Here is a 14034-nt window from a genome sequence, read left to right on the forward strand (position 1 = left end):
TCAACAAGTTGAGATCCATTCTTCAAATAACAATCAATGGCTGCCTGAAGCTGTTTAGAAATAGTGGAAGGGGCAACAGAAACATTGCAGGTGTCTAGGCCCACAAATGTTTTGAACCAATCTGCGAATGGCTACCATTGGAAGTCAGATGCTGAAAGTCTGGAGGCTGAGCCTAAGCAGTATGGAAATCCTCACTGCAGCCTTCTCTGGATGGAAACCCTTGCGGTTCCCCCTCCCCTAATTGCTCTGTGGGAAGAAGCATGAAGAGCAGCAAAACATTAAGTCCTTCCAATGGACTTTCAGGCTGTAGTCCCTAGCTAATTGCTGCTGGGTGACTGTGTGCTGTTTGCTATCCCTGGGAATTCAAAAGGAGAGCCCGGCTGACCCATGTAGTGTTAAGTTGTTATGTGCAGCAAGCTGGAGAAAGCTGTCAGCGGTGGGGAACCAGCCTGGGCCTAGCCAGTCGGCTGGGAAAACGTGTTGCCCCATCTGCAGCTGTTGGGAGATCGGATTTCAGAATCACCTGCTCTGACCCAGACTCCAGGAACTGGCCTGTCAGACAAAACCTGGTAATTACCCTGGGCTCATCTACACCTTCTCTGTCTATAGCCTAATTGAGGTTTAACTGCCTTTGTCATAGGGGGGTTCTGGCCTTTCTAGAATAGGATTCTTTCATCTGAGCATAAAGTTAATTAGTTTAGCATCTGGGCTAACTGACAGTAGTGGAGGACCAATGGAGCCGAATTCCCAGCCTGGGAAGGGTCTCCTTTAGTTTGGGGGGCTGTTCGAGCATTAGCTGGAGTTTAGCCTTGCATTTAGTAATGAGCATACACAAGAGGAAGGGTGTTATTCTTCCTGCAAGAGAGTCAAGTTGGGCATGGGGAAGAACCTCAAAAGAAAGTCAGATACTATGGGGGAAAATCGACCCTCCTTAGACTCTGCTTCTAGCCCCCTTTATGATGCATGCAGACCGAAACTCATGTTAAAGAGAATTTCCCTCTTAGGGAATGACCATAACTTATTCACTTTGCGGTATCAGGAAGCCAGAATGCAGTTTTCAGAGTCCAGATAGGTTAACTCCCAGGGAGAAAAATCACTGTGTTTACCAACTCGGTTGTATTCTACTCTCCCAATTGCTTAGTACAGTGCTCTGCACATAGTAAGCACTCAAATATTATTGATGAGAAAATGCTCAAAAAAAATCCCATCAGAACACAATCCCTTCCGAAGAGATAAACTGTGCATCTCTAACTTAATGTAGTACCCTGTAAGAGTTTAGAGGGGGGGATCCAGAAGGAGAACTTGAAAAATGGCACCACATTTCCTAAAAACTAGAAAGTAGGGTTAGGACTTTGGGGACAGGGGTGGGAGGGAACTGATGCCTTTGATGAGTGCCCTAGTTTACTTAGCTTTTTTAAAAAAAGAGTTCAGTCATTAAGAAAAGCCTTGTTAAATGTGTGTTGGATTTGACACTTCAGAAACTTAAATGATGGATCTGGCAGTTAAACTAACAGACAGTAATCACACCTAAGAGACACTCCCTTTATCTTTGGCCAACAATTGGTCAGCGTTTTGGCTTTCATTGGCTCTTGAGTTTCACCTCAGAGGAAGCTGCATTTCTGTGGTGCTTGGCAAAGAGCAGTTCTGAAAGGTCTAGGTAGGTAAATGTTAGATAGGACAGATTCTGTTTTGAGCTTTGCACATATAAACATACAGACTAGTGTTTTTAAAGAAAAACATAACACCCTCCCACACACACCTCCCCCTCCGGTAAAAGATTATCATTCTTTACATTCTTGTGTGGATTCCTAACTGTCCTTGGTGATCCTCAAACCACAAAACAACAACAAAAAAATCATAACCTCCAGAAACAGATTTGGCTGAGGGGATGCTAATTATGGAATTGTTTGCTTAAGTGCCTAAGTACTGAGTGTAGCGGTGTGAAAGGAGAGGAACTTAAGAAGGCTTTGAACAAGTGTTTAACATGCTGGTTCATAGTTTACATTTCACATCCACCTGCCTATTAATGTGAAGCAGCATGGCCTAGTGGATAGAGCACAGGCCTGGGAGTCAGAAGAACCTAAGTTCTAGTCCCGGCTCTGCCACTTGTCTGCTGTGTGACCTTGGGCAAGTCACTTAACTTCTCTTTGCCTCAGTTCCCTCATCTGTAAAGAATGGAGATTAAAACTGTGAGCCCCATAGGGTACATGGATTGTGTCCAACCTGATTACCTGGTATCTACCCCAGTGCTTAGAGCAGTACCTGGCACATAGTAAGCACTTAAATATAATAAGAAAATGCAACTCCTCCTAGAGAACACTGAGCTCTGGGGAGAAGGAAAACGAGTTACATACTTTGCAGACTTAAGTACACAAACCCAGACTAGGACAAGACTGCCTAGATTATTTGTTAATCCTTGAAGAACATTGCCTTAGGAATGTAAATTCGTTAAATATTGAAAGAGGCTGATTAGTGGATTGGAGACACTAATATTAGTGTTTGTCAACCTAATGTGGCCACCGGCAACACTCTCAAATACCAGAGAGGCAGTGTGACATTACACATGTAACACTGCCACACAAAAGGATGTGACACCACTGTACGTGTTATTTGGCAGTAATACATTTCTCCAAGGGGAAGTCCTGAATTCCTTATTTGCTCCAGAACACTGGTATTCCCCTCCCGGGTCCACACTAATGCTGGGACTATGGAACTCAACAGGGGGAGTCTTGGAACTGTATATTTTTTAAGTTGGACAAAAAATTGCACCTGATTCCATACTGATGCTGGTCAGGTGAGCTGAAAATTGGACTACATCGCTCAGTATAAAACCAGTCAGGTGACCACACTATCTACTGGTTCCCAGGACGCATACTGGGATAACAATGATAATTGTATTTTTAAGCACTTCCAACTTGAAACCTAGAGTCATTTCAGCCTGTAAGAAAAGGGACTGTTTATTCCATTTTTCAATAGGCTCAGTTCTTCCCCTGTAGTGCTCCCTCCTATACTTGAGGAAGACAAACTAGCTATTGAGGGTTGGATAGTATTTCTTCAAGGGACAGTTCTGGGAAGCAAAGTGCTAGGTGAACCAGGATAAATCTCCTAGAGAGAGGAGATTCTTGGAAGATCATTAATCCAGTCACTAGATTACTTAATCAAGTGAATGGCTTAATTAGGAGTGAAATGTACACCTTGTTCCAAGAACAATTCTTGGAATTCTAATTCCACTAATTCTGTTGTACTATATGTGCTTAGTACAGTCCTCTGCACACAGTACACATTCAAGAAATATTGACTGATTTAGCTTTGGATCAATTTAAAGCACCCAAGGTTTTTAAAATGAGCTGCTGCACATGACTAGAACATTTTATGCAGCTTGACATTCCTGTGAGCAAGTAGACATTTGATCATATTTTTTAAGCACTTATTTGCAGAGCACTCTTTAAACACATTTCATGCGCTTAAATTTATATTGAATTTATATTCTAGACTAATTCCTAAAGATGATATTCAGCAGGCTGTGATGCTTCTTAAGAGTACAATAACCTAGACAGCTAGCTCATTTTGGGCAGGGAATGTATCTACTTATTGTGGTACTATACTCTCCCAAGTGCTTAGTACGGTGCTTTGCAATCAGTAAGTGCTCAATAAATATGATTGAATGAATAATTTAGTGACCTAAATTTCAGGACTTCTGTTTTCCAAATTAAGAGATTAATTAGCACCTCCTGGACACTACTGTGTGTGGAGCACTCTACTAGGTCTTTGGGAGCATACAAGAAGAATAAAATAATGATATTCATTAAGTTTTCCACATGCTAAGTGTTAAGGTAGGCATGTAATACTCAGATCAGACACAGTCCCTGTAACACACAGGGCTCAGTCTCTAAGGAGAAAGAACAGGAATTGTCTTCCCATCACATAGATGAAAAAGCTGAGACACAGAGAGGTTGAGGGACTTGCCCACTGTCACAGAGCAGGCAGAGGTACAACTAGAACTCTGGTTTCCTTGGTCAGTCTCATCATCTTTCCACTAGTCCAACAACAACAACAAAAATAATAGAGGTGCATAACCCAAAAATGTTTGCATTCTAATGGAGGGGGGTGATAGAAAGATTCATGTTTCTTGTAAAATAACAGGTGGATGATTAATCTTTGACAATTTAATAGTACTAAAGAATGTCAAATCTGCAATTTAAGAACTCAAACCATAATTTAAGAACTAAGGTTTTTTTTCATGAGTGGTTAATATAAATATGGACAATTCTGAAAAAAATTACTCCAAGAGCATAAACCTATATTCAAACAATTTTACTGGGTCAAACACCTCAAGCTGACTACTAAACACAAATCAGGAAAAGAACAAAAAGGTTATGATAACCTGAATTTGATCTTAGAGTACCAAATAAAAAAGCACAACAATTCAAAGAGAATGGAAGTGACATGACATTACAAAAACTATAGTAGGAATCAACTATAATACCCTGCATTTGGAAAATGATGTTCTTGCTGCAGTGGGTGTAATCATTTAGCAAAAGTGATTTAGCAATCTCAAAGAATTATCATGAACAATCAATTCAAAATGACTGCATCTTGCACTAGCAACCTGCAGAAGAGAAGCAAGATGACAAATCAGGATGGACAGAGGGGGAAACTGTTAGAAAAAACTGGAAGCCAGCAAGACTAGAGTATATGCAACATGGCCTAGTGGATAGAACACTAACCTGGGAGTCAGAAAAATCTGGGTTATCATCCTGGCTCTGCCACTTGTCTGCTGGGGACCTTGAGTAAGTTGCTTTACTTCTCTGTGCCTCAGATACCTCATCTATAAAATGGGGATTAAGACTGTGAGCCCCATATGGGACAGGAACTGTGTACAACCCAATTTGCTTATATCCATTTAGTACAATGCCTGGCACAATGATTAACAAATACCACAGTAATTATTACTATTATCAAACTTACAGTCTATGGAAATGGAACAGTTATTGTTAGACAGGATGTCCAAGTAACTATTAAACTTCAACAGACATGCTTAGATTAAAAGAGAGTGTCACAGGAAGAGAGAGTGTATGCCTTTAAGACAGGCATCAAAGGAGAAGACAATCTGGGGCAAAATACTCAAACTACAGCGAGAAGGCAAGAGGCAATAAAAATGGAAAAATGTTTAAAGTTGTTAAACTACCTTACTTTTAGAATACATAATTTTTTAATACTTCTTTTATGAGGAAAGACATCCAGAAAGCAGACCTCCTGGAGGTTAAATTCCAGAAAGGAAAAGGAAGTGCTGGGGTAAGCCTACAGAAAACAGGAGAAAGACTAAGCTTTGTACATAGTGTCCAAAGTGAACATACTTGTGTTTAATAAACTTTGCACTGGTAGACTTTTTAAATGAACATACATAACATCCCTCCCACATCATCTCTCCTTCCTCCCAAGCCATTTCCAAATCAGATATTTCCTTAGTAATTATCTAGGTAGTTGCTGCAACCGGTTTTCAACATTCACAGCTTTAGGGAAAACGAAGAAGTTTCTTTACCTTAAACTAAATGCTGTTAATTCCCCTCCACCAGCGAACTGAAGAGATTCCTGCCGTTCCAGCCAATGTTACCTGTAAAAATCAACGAGTCCTTTCTCAGTTTCACGTGGTCTCAGCCCCAGGCCACACCCTTTTCTGGTGATGAGCAGCATGAGAAACACCTGGACCTATTCCTGCCACTCAGTGGCAGTAAATCAGTGCCTCCCACCTGATCTTGATTTAGAGTTCTTGGTTGTCCGAAAAATCCTGTCTGTAATTTATTTTACTTCAGAACTTGTCCCCCAGGCTAGATTGCATACTCCTCCAGGACAGGAATCATGTCAACTAATTCTATTAAACTCACCAAACTGCTTAAAATAGTGCTGTGAATGCAGTAGGGGTTCATTAAATACTAGGGGTTGATTGATTGACGGAGTCAACAATAATTTATTGAGGTTCCACTGTATGGAAAGCCCTGCACTGAGAAACCAAAATATGGGAATAAAATGCCACAATTTTTGAGTCTCCTAAATTATCTGGGCTAAAATATATTGAAAGTTATACCAATTTGAGGTCCGGTTTTTCATATTACCCTGTTAATTGATGACTCAACCAGGAAGGCACGTGGAGTGTTCAAATCTAAGTAGGAGAGTCTTCCTGATCATCTCCCTAAATTCACATGTACTGTGACCCCAATATATGAGGAAACCCTTCCTACGAGTTTATCGGAATCCACATCCCATGAAATGCATTCTTGTGTCTTTATGATGACAGACATATCTTGGCGAGTTAATTTTAACTGGCCATAAGCATAGTTCTACTTTACTAATGAGACATATGATATTCTGCTTAGTTCTTAATATTTTAGTAGACTGTAACTTGTTCTATTGCTATCTATGGACATAATTTGGAGTCCCCTAGGCAAATGGAAAGAATAACCCTATTGTTTAACAGATATTTCTTCTGATTTAAAAATGAGCTAGATCCGTTGTGATGTTGACTCTAACTTTTAAGGAGAAAATGTTAAGTTTGAAAGACAGGTCTGTGTCCGTAAGGAGTTTGCAATTTAATGGGAAAGAATGAAAACAGTCAAATCTCATAGTCATTACAAAGCAGAAAGTTCATTTTTTCCAACCTCACTGTACAAAATAATTGGGTAAAATGCCCTTTTGGAACTCTAGCCACTTCTTTCACTAGAGATTAATAGTGATTGAAAGAGCAACGTGGTGGTATTGAAACTACTGCAAGTGGGTAGGCTTGGCTTCAAACAAAACATTGAAATGTGTCAAGAAGTTAAATTCATTCATTATTAATGCAAATGAGGAAAAGAGCAAGATAGCCAAGTGTGGGTGAGGGTCCCAGGAGGGGTAGCCACAAACTCCCTGGATACCATAAAGGTCCTCTCTCCTCATTTCATTCCTTCCCAAGTATAGCAATTGAAGTAGGCAAACACCTGGTCCTTCAATCGGGGAAGCAGTGGGACTTAGTGGAAAACACAGATTGAGAGTCAGGAAAGCTGGGTTCTAAATCCAGCTCTGCCATTTTCTTGTTCTAAGACCTTGGCCACGTTGCTTAATGTGTCTGTGCCTCAGTTTCCCCATCTGTAAAATGAGGATTAAATACCTGTTCACTCTCCCTCTTAAACTGTGGGCAGGCACTGTATCTTATCTGCTTATTTCATCTCTATTCCAGCATGTAACACAGTGCTTGCCACATAGTAAGTACTTAACAAATACTATTATTATTATTCAAATGCAGAGCCACTGGGGTGGCAGGAGAGCTCTATGTCTGCTGGGCTCCCTAAAAATGAGCATAAGAATTTAAGAAATTCCTCAGTGGGTGTGACAAATAAGCTTATTTCTCAAGTTGCTGGAGATCAGCATAATTCTGTAAAAACACTGCATTCAAGCCTGTCTGGGATACCTTTGAAGACATTGTTTTGGAATGTTTGGGAACATAAAATTAATGTTAATAACGATGGTATTTGTTAAATGCTTACTCTGTGCCAAACACTGTACCAAGTCCTGTGGTAGATACAAGATAATCAGGTCAGACAGTCACTATCCCTCATGGGGCTCACAATCTAACAGGGGGGGCAAATAGGTAATGGATCTCCATTTTACAGATGAGTAAACTGAGGCACAGAGAAGTAAAGTGACTTATCCAAGTTCACACGGCAGGCAAGTGACAGAACCAGAATTAGAACTCTGGGTCCTCTGACTCCCAAGCCCATACTCTTTCCATTAGGCCATGCAGCTCCTCAGAATTGACGTGGCTTCTTCCATCAGCCCTCATTTCAGTGAATGCCAGGATGTTTCTTGTTCTATCAACACCATTCATTATTCTTCTTCTCCAAAAGTATCCAAAGAGGCACAACTCTTCTGGACAAATCAGAGACAGACTTCCCCACATAAAATATCATCCTCCCTGAACAGGACATCATATCCATGGCCTCACACTTCTCATCACTTTCCACTGCAACAGTTTTTTCTACAAAGGTCAAATTGGTTACCATGAGCGCACATTTTTCTTTGCTTTATTTCAAATGCACTATGCTAGTTGTTTCCAACATGTCCTGACATCTTTAATCATGTTCTCCTTTGGTAGGGGTCCAGATGATAATATCATCCATGTAGGTGATCACCTCAGTAATGGGCTCAACGATGTGTAAGATCATGTGTACGACTTTATGATACACATCAGGAGCTGATGCAATGCTGGAAAGTAGTCTTGGAAGCCTCTTCCTCCCAAATGAGGTATTAAATGTCTATGGCTTTGCTGCCAAAATCCTCAAGAGGCATCTGATTTGCTGAAAATTTTTCTGTTTGCAAATTGGGTCACGATTTCTTTTCATGTGCAGCGGTTTCAAATGTCCCTATTGATTGCCTTATGAGATCTCGAAGATCCAGACACATATGAAACTGACATCTGATTTCTCCCCACTGAGGAGTTCGTTCATTCCATAAGTTCCTCAATTTTCTTCCTCGTGGTTCTTCTAGTCTCACTAGGTCCGGTGTAAGGTCACCCCAAATAGCAAAGGTTTCAGTGTGAATAGCAGGAGGGATTTCCTTGTTTATCAAGATTGAGTGTTCCACCAGAAAATACCCTAAGCCATGAATTAAGCTCCGATAATCCCCAGTGAGGGCCTCACATCATAGGCCAGTGGGCTCTTGAAGGACAACCACTTATCTGAACAAATGTAATTTCTCACCCACTGGTGGACACAAGATTGGAATTGCTTGATTTAGTGGAGTACAGTGAAATGTAATTTGAACTTAGTGTTTTTGTCCCTTTTGCTAGCTCACAAATCTTCCTTTTATTAGCATTTTTGCTTCTGAGGTGCGAGATAAGCACTTTTATGCTGGTTGGACTCAATTTAGTTTCCATTTTCAGAATCTTGTGGTATTGTGTAGTAATTGTGGAATTTGGTATTGGATGAACACTGTACTAAGCCTCTGGTATAGATACGGGATAATCAGGTATCACATGGGGCTCACAGTCCAAGTAGAAGGAAGGAGAGGTATTGAATCCCCATTTTGCAGATGAGGGAACTGAGGCACAGAGAAGTTAAGTGACTTGACCAAGGTAACACAGCAGGTATGTGACTCCCAGGCACGTGTTCTTTCCACTAGGCCATGCTGCTTCTGTTTTAATCATTTTCTGAGCTCCAGTGTTCAGTTTAAATCAAGCCCTGCCTCCGGACGTCCCCCCTGCAAATCTGATCTCTCTTATTAGTTCCTCTCGAGTTCTATGCTCACACAGTTTTCATATTCCCCTAAAATCTCCCCTCTTTTGTCATCTCCGTAGTCAAAATGAGAAGTTAGTGCCTCTGTTCTAAACAATTACAAACACTTGCCCCATTACATCACCTTCTATGTCTCAGGCTTCCAGATCACAACCCCACCTTGATGTCAGTCTTCCATTTCTGTTGGAAGAAAAGAGATTTTTCTTTCCCTATAGAATTCTGGCTTAAATCATGGAAGTGTTTCCTATCGAGTCCCTAAATTTCAGATCTGAGACTGCCCGGACATCCTTTAAACATGAGACCCCTCTGTTCCTTAAACCCCTACAAAAAACTCTAGCCAACCCTGGACCACAGAATCCTCTTACTTTTTTTCAAAATGGGGAGGTGTAGATGTGGTTAAGTTTATAAATCCATAGGGAATCTTAGAAATGGCAGAAAAAAAGATCTGGGAATCTGGCCATCTGAATCCTCTATTATTGACTGCCTGACAGTTCTTCAAAACGTAGTGTCACCACCTCTAGGCAAGACTAAGTCAAATGTAGCTCTTCCTCATTGGCAGGGGAGGTAGTAGTGTGCCAATAGGTAATGAGCTTAAAAATTAAATGCACTGGTGGCAGGGAACATGTCTGTCAACTCTCTCACACTGAATTCACCCAAGCCCTTAGTACAGTGTTCTATTTTAACCTCTACAATGGTACAATACAAAAAACAATAAATGTAAATTATGCCAGTTTACTCAATCTTTATTGTAAGGTGTTCTTGTCTAAACCTTGGAAACCTGAAGAACTCAGTCGCATTTGCTCCATTAAAAATAGTCCTGGTGGAAAGAAATGGACAGAGCCAAAATTCTTCAAATGTTCGGTTACATCTTCTCAGTTCTCTTCCAGTTCCAGGGGAACCAGAGAAAATGTTAGTGGATTGTGTATACTGGCTTTGAACACCTTCCAAAAAGATGGTATGGGGGAGAAATATGCTCATTTTTTAAAAATTAAAGATCAGGCACCCTGTTAGAAGCATCAAAACTCCCCACATTCATCTTGAGGAATATTTTACTTCCAGTTCAGATCTTTCCCTGAAAGAAGAGGAGGAGGGAAGCTGAGGAGTTGGTGGGGAGGGTCGGTAGGAGGGGGTTTGGGGGAAACAAAGCTATTGCATTTTCCACTAAGGGCAAGATCCTGGGGGAGACAGTAAATTGAAATTAAGGCTGTTTCGGGCAGGCTACAGGATATGCCTGCAAATGTAGACATAACGAAATGGTGAAAAAGTCTGTTTGTGCCCATTCATATAAAGTGAATGCCTTGTAATGTTCTCCAGCCCCTGGGAGCAGGGGCTAGTTTGAGGAAAGAAGGCAGGAAGAATGGGATGGATTTGACATAAGTATATTTAAGTGCACTGGAGGCTCTCACTCTTCCCTGTGGTTTAATGGTGTTGTCCACTGGGACCAACAAGGAAGAAGCCAAGTGAATCCCCACAGCTTTTAGTTTGCAGGATCACAAATCTTAAAACAGGTGTGAACCCAGAAAGATCCTTTTACTTGTTGTTTTTAAGTTCTTTGCCACCAGACAGATCTCCGTGTATTATATTATCATTCCACTCAAGGGGGAATTTGGATTAAGAGAAAGGGGGGATGTGGATAAGAGAGTAGGCTGAATAAAGAAAAGTGGTTTCAAATGAATAATATTAATTAAGCTGGTCATGCTCTGTGGGACTGATTAATCTGGGGTTAGAAAGTGAATATATTAATCAAAGTCTAATGGGCCCAAATATATGGGAGGGGAGAAATTCCACACTGACCTTGCGACTAGAGACTTATTCGAAGAGAGAATAATGTGCTGAACCATTTTTATTTACACTCTCAGAGCTTCATAAACAAATGGCAGTCTCTTGGGAAGGGGCTGTATTCTGACTGGCCCAAATACAAACTGCCCCCTCTCCCATTCCAGACCCTCCTTAGGCAGGGAGTATATTATTGAAAGTCTCCATGTTTCCATGCTGCCACCTGGTGGTCAAAACACCTTCGGGGCTGTTGAATACGTGTTTTCCCCTTCATCGTGAATCCTCAATGAGACTACAAACCCCAACTTTATAAAAGAAAATATAAGAAGAATCTACATGCCTTTTCCAATACGAGCACTTAAATTTCCAAAGAGGAGGTATCCGAAAATGGAAGATTTTGGTGGATACACTGCATAATACATTGGCTCAAAGATTCTTAGACCACATCCGTGATGCTGCCTTTCTAAGTAGGGTAAGTCCCAGTGGCCAGTTCCATCCTAGCAAGTGGACTGGATAATTTAGACCATAAAATATCCTTTAATCTTAATAAATGTCACTTAGAGTAAAGAGCAAGGATATGGCAATCAGGAAACCTGGGCTCTGCCACCAGGCTTCTGTGTGACTTTGGGCTGTGCCTCAGTTTCTTCATTCCTAAAATGGGGATAATAATACATGCCTTTCTTCTCTTCACAAAGATGTTGTGCAGGGAAATGAGATAATAGAATATGACTGGTAGACTTCTCTTGGGCCTGGAGCAGCTTCATCAAATTATCTGCCTCAGTCAACTCTGAGCCGTTGCAAGGATGACACCCACCCATAATCACACAGGATGCCAGTGGAAGTACTGGGAAAAGAGAAGTTCTATAGGGAGGTACTGGGGACAATCAGGTGACTTTATAAGCACAATTCACTTGCCACTTGTGTTTGTGTGGAACAATGGTTGTGTCGGCTCTCTATATATCTTGAATCTACCCCAGCACTTAGCAGAGTGCTTGGCACATAGTGAGCCCTTAATACTACTACTATTATCATTATTCCCATTGACTTCTGCTGCAGTTCCTAAAATACATTTACCTGGAGGTGGAGGAAGCCAGAGCAGAGGGAAGAGGAGAGCAGAGAGACCAGTAGTCTCTTCCTTAGAGACAGTCTCTGCCAATGCCCAAGGAACTCCCTGCTTCATAGCCACAAGCTCAGCCAGCCAGTTCTGAGAGGGAGCAAACCACTCTTCCACACAAAGAACTTTTACGGTGCCAAGCTTCCACTGAACTTGAATGTGCCTAAATGTTCCTGGGCTGTTTTTGTGTTTGCCTGCCCTTCTAACTTGGGGTCTTGGGCTTGGCCTGGCAGAGGAAGAGCTAACTTTGTCGTAGAGGAGCTACAACTGAGACTCAAACAGCAGAGTCAAAAGTGCACAGGGTCAAAATAAAACAGTCTGGCCATGTCCCAAGCACAATTCAGCAGGATCCCTACAACGGTAGATCAAATAACCAGAGGAGGTGCTTAGTAGAAGGTTTGTCAGAGGGAAGGAATGAGTGAGAGAAAGGCATAAAACTTGAAACACACATTGCCATGGACTTCTCTCATTCAATCTGGATGCCCCTGTGTATTTCAAGGGGAATTTAATCTGTGTGTTTCTGATTCATTTACACTTAACTCACCCTCATGTTTGGTATGTATGGGCCATTCGCCATCCAAGAAACTTGGAGCCTTCTACATAGAGGGTTTGGAGAAGTTCTTTTCTTTTCCTTTTTTTCTGAGAACTGTAGTTAGGTTTGCCTAAATGGAAACCCATGCCAACTCAGTACCGATGTGGCTGAAGCAAGTCTAGACCTAGAAAAATTACTTCTCCCATTCTGAACGTGAGTCTCAATTACTGCAGGTCTGGCAGCTCTAAGAGCAAAGACAATCTTCATCATTTACATCTATCATATTTATTGAGTGTGCAGAGCACTGTACTAAGTGCTTAGGCGAACACTGTAGAATCAATTGTATTAATTGGACACTTTGTGCAAAGCACTGTAACAAGCACATAGTAAGTGCTTAATAAATATCATTAAGAAAAGCATATTGGAATACAATAGGGCAAGTAGACATAATCTCTGCCCATAATGAGTTTACAACTTAATGGAGAGACAGTCACTAAAATAAATTATAGGGGGAAGCAACAGAGTTTGAAGAGAGGTAGGTAAGTGCTGTTTGAATAGAGACAGTGGGGTGCTCATTGGGTAGTGAGGACTCAAGTGAATAGGTGATAAGGAAGTCCTGATTAAACCAAAGGCAAGGAAGAATTTGGACAGTATAGGATTCCAAAAATCCTTTCCTGATAAAACTGGTTTGTTCTCCTTTGATTAAAGTAGGTTTGGGATCAGAGAAGGTGTCATCAATCAGTCAATCATACATATTAAGGTCTTTGGTCAGAGTCCTGTACTCAAAGCTCAGAAGAGTACAATATAACAGAGTTGGTAGACATGTTCCCTGCCCACTAGGAGCTTACAGTCTAGAGGGGAAGACAGATATACATATAAATAAATAAATTATGGATATGTACATAAGTGCTGTGGGGCTGAGGGGAGCTGAAGAAGGGTGAAAAAAGGGTACAAGGTGTAAAAATGCTTCCCACTGCCCCACAAACATGAAATTCTGTCCACAAAGTTGAAACCTTTCCGGTTCTTAAATGTCACAAGAGTTTAATCCCACTTTACAGTTCTAATAGCTCTTCCCTCACTTAATACTACAGCCTACTAAAAGTACTTTGGCCGACTGCTAAAAAACCAGAGCAGGGAGACCACCAGGCTCATTTCCTGAGCCAGAACTGAGTGCAACAGCAGGAAACCAGTTATAGAAACCAATTTGACATTTATCCGATGCTAAGGCTTGTTTATTTCAGCAATAACTCTTTTTATTGGTTGATCTTGATGTTGTTGTTTATCTGCCCAATTACAGAGCAGACAGATCATTTACAATGCCTGCCTGTCCTCCCAAGCTCAAACAT

This window comes from Ornithorhynchus anatinus, chromosome 19 (genome assembly GCF_004115215.2).
Source record: "Ornithorhynchus anatinus isolate Pmale09 chromosome 19, mOrnAna1.pri.v4, whole genome shotgun sequence".
Lineage (NCBI taxonomy): Eukaryota > Metazoa > Chordata > Mammalia > Monotremata > Ornithorhynchidae > Ornithorhynchus > Ornithorhynchus anatinus.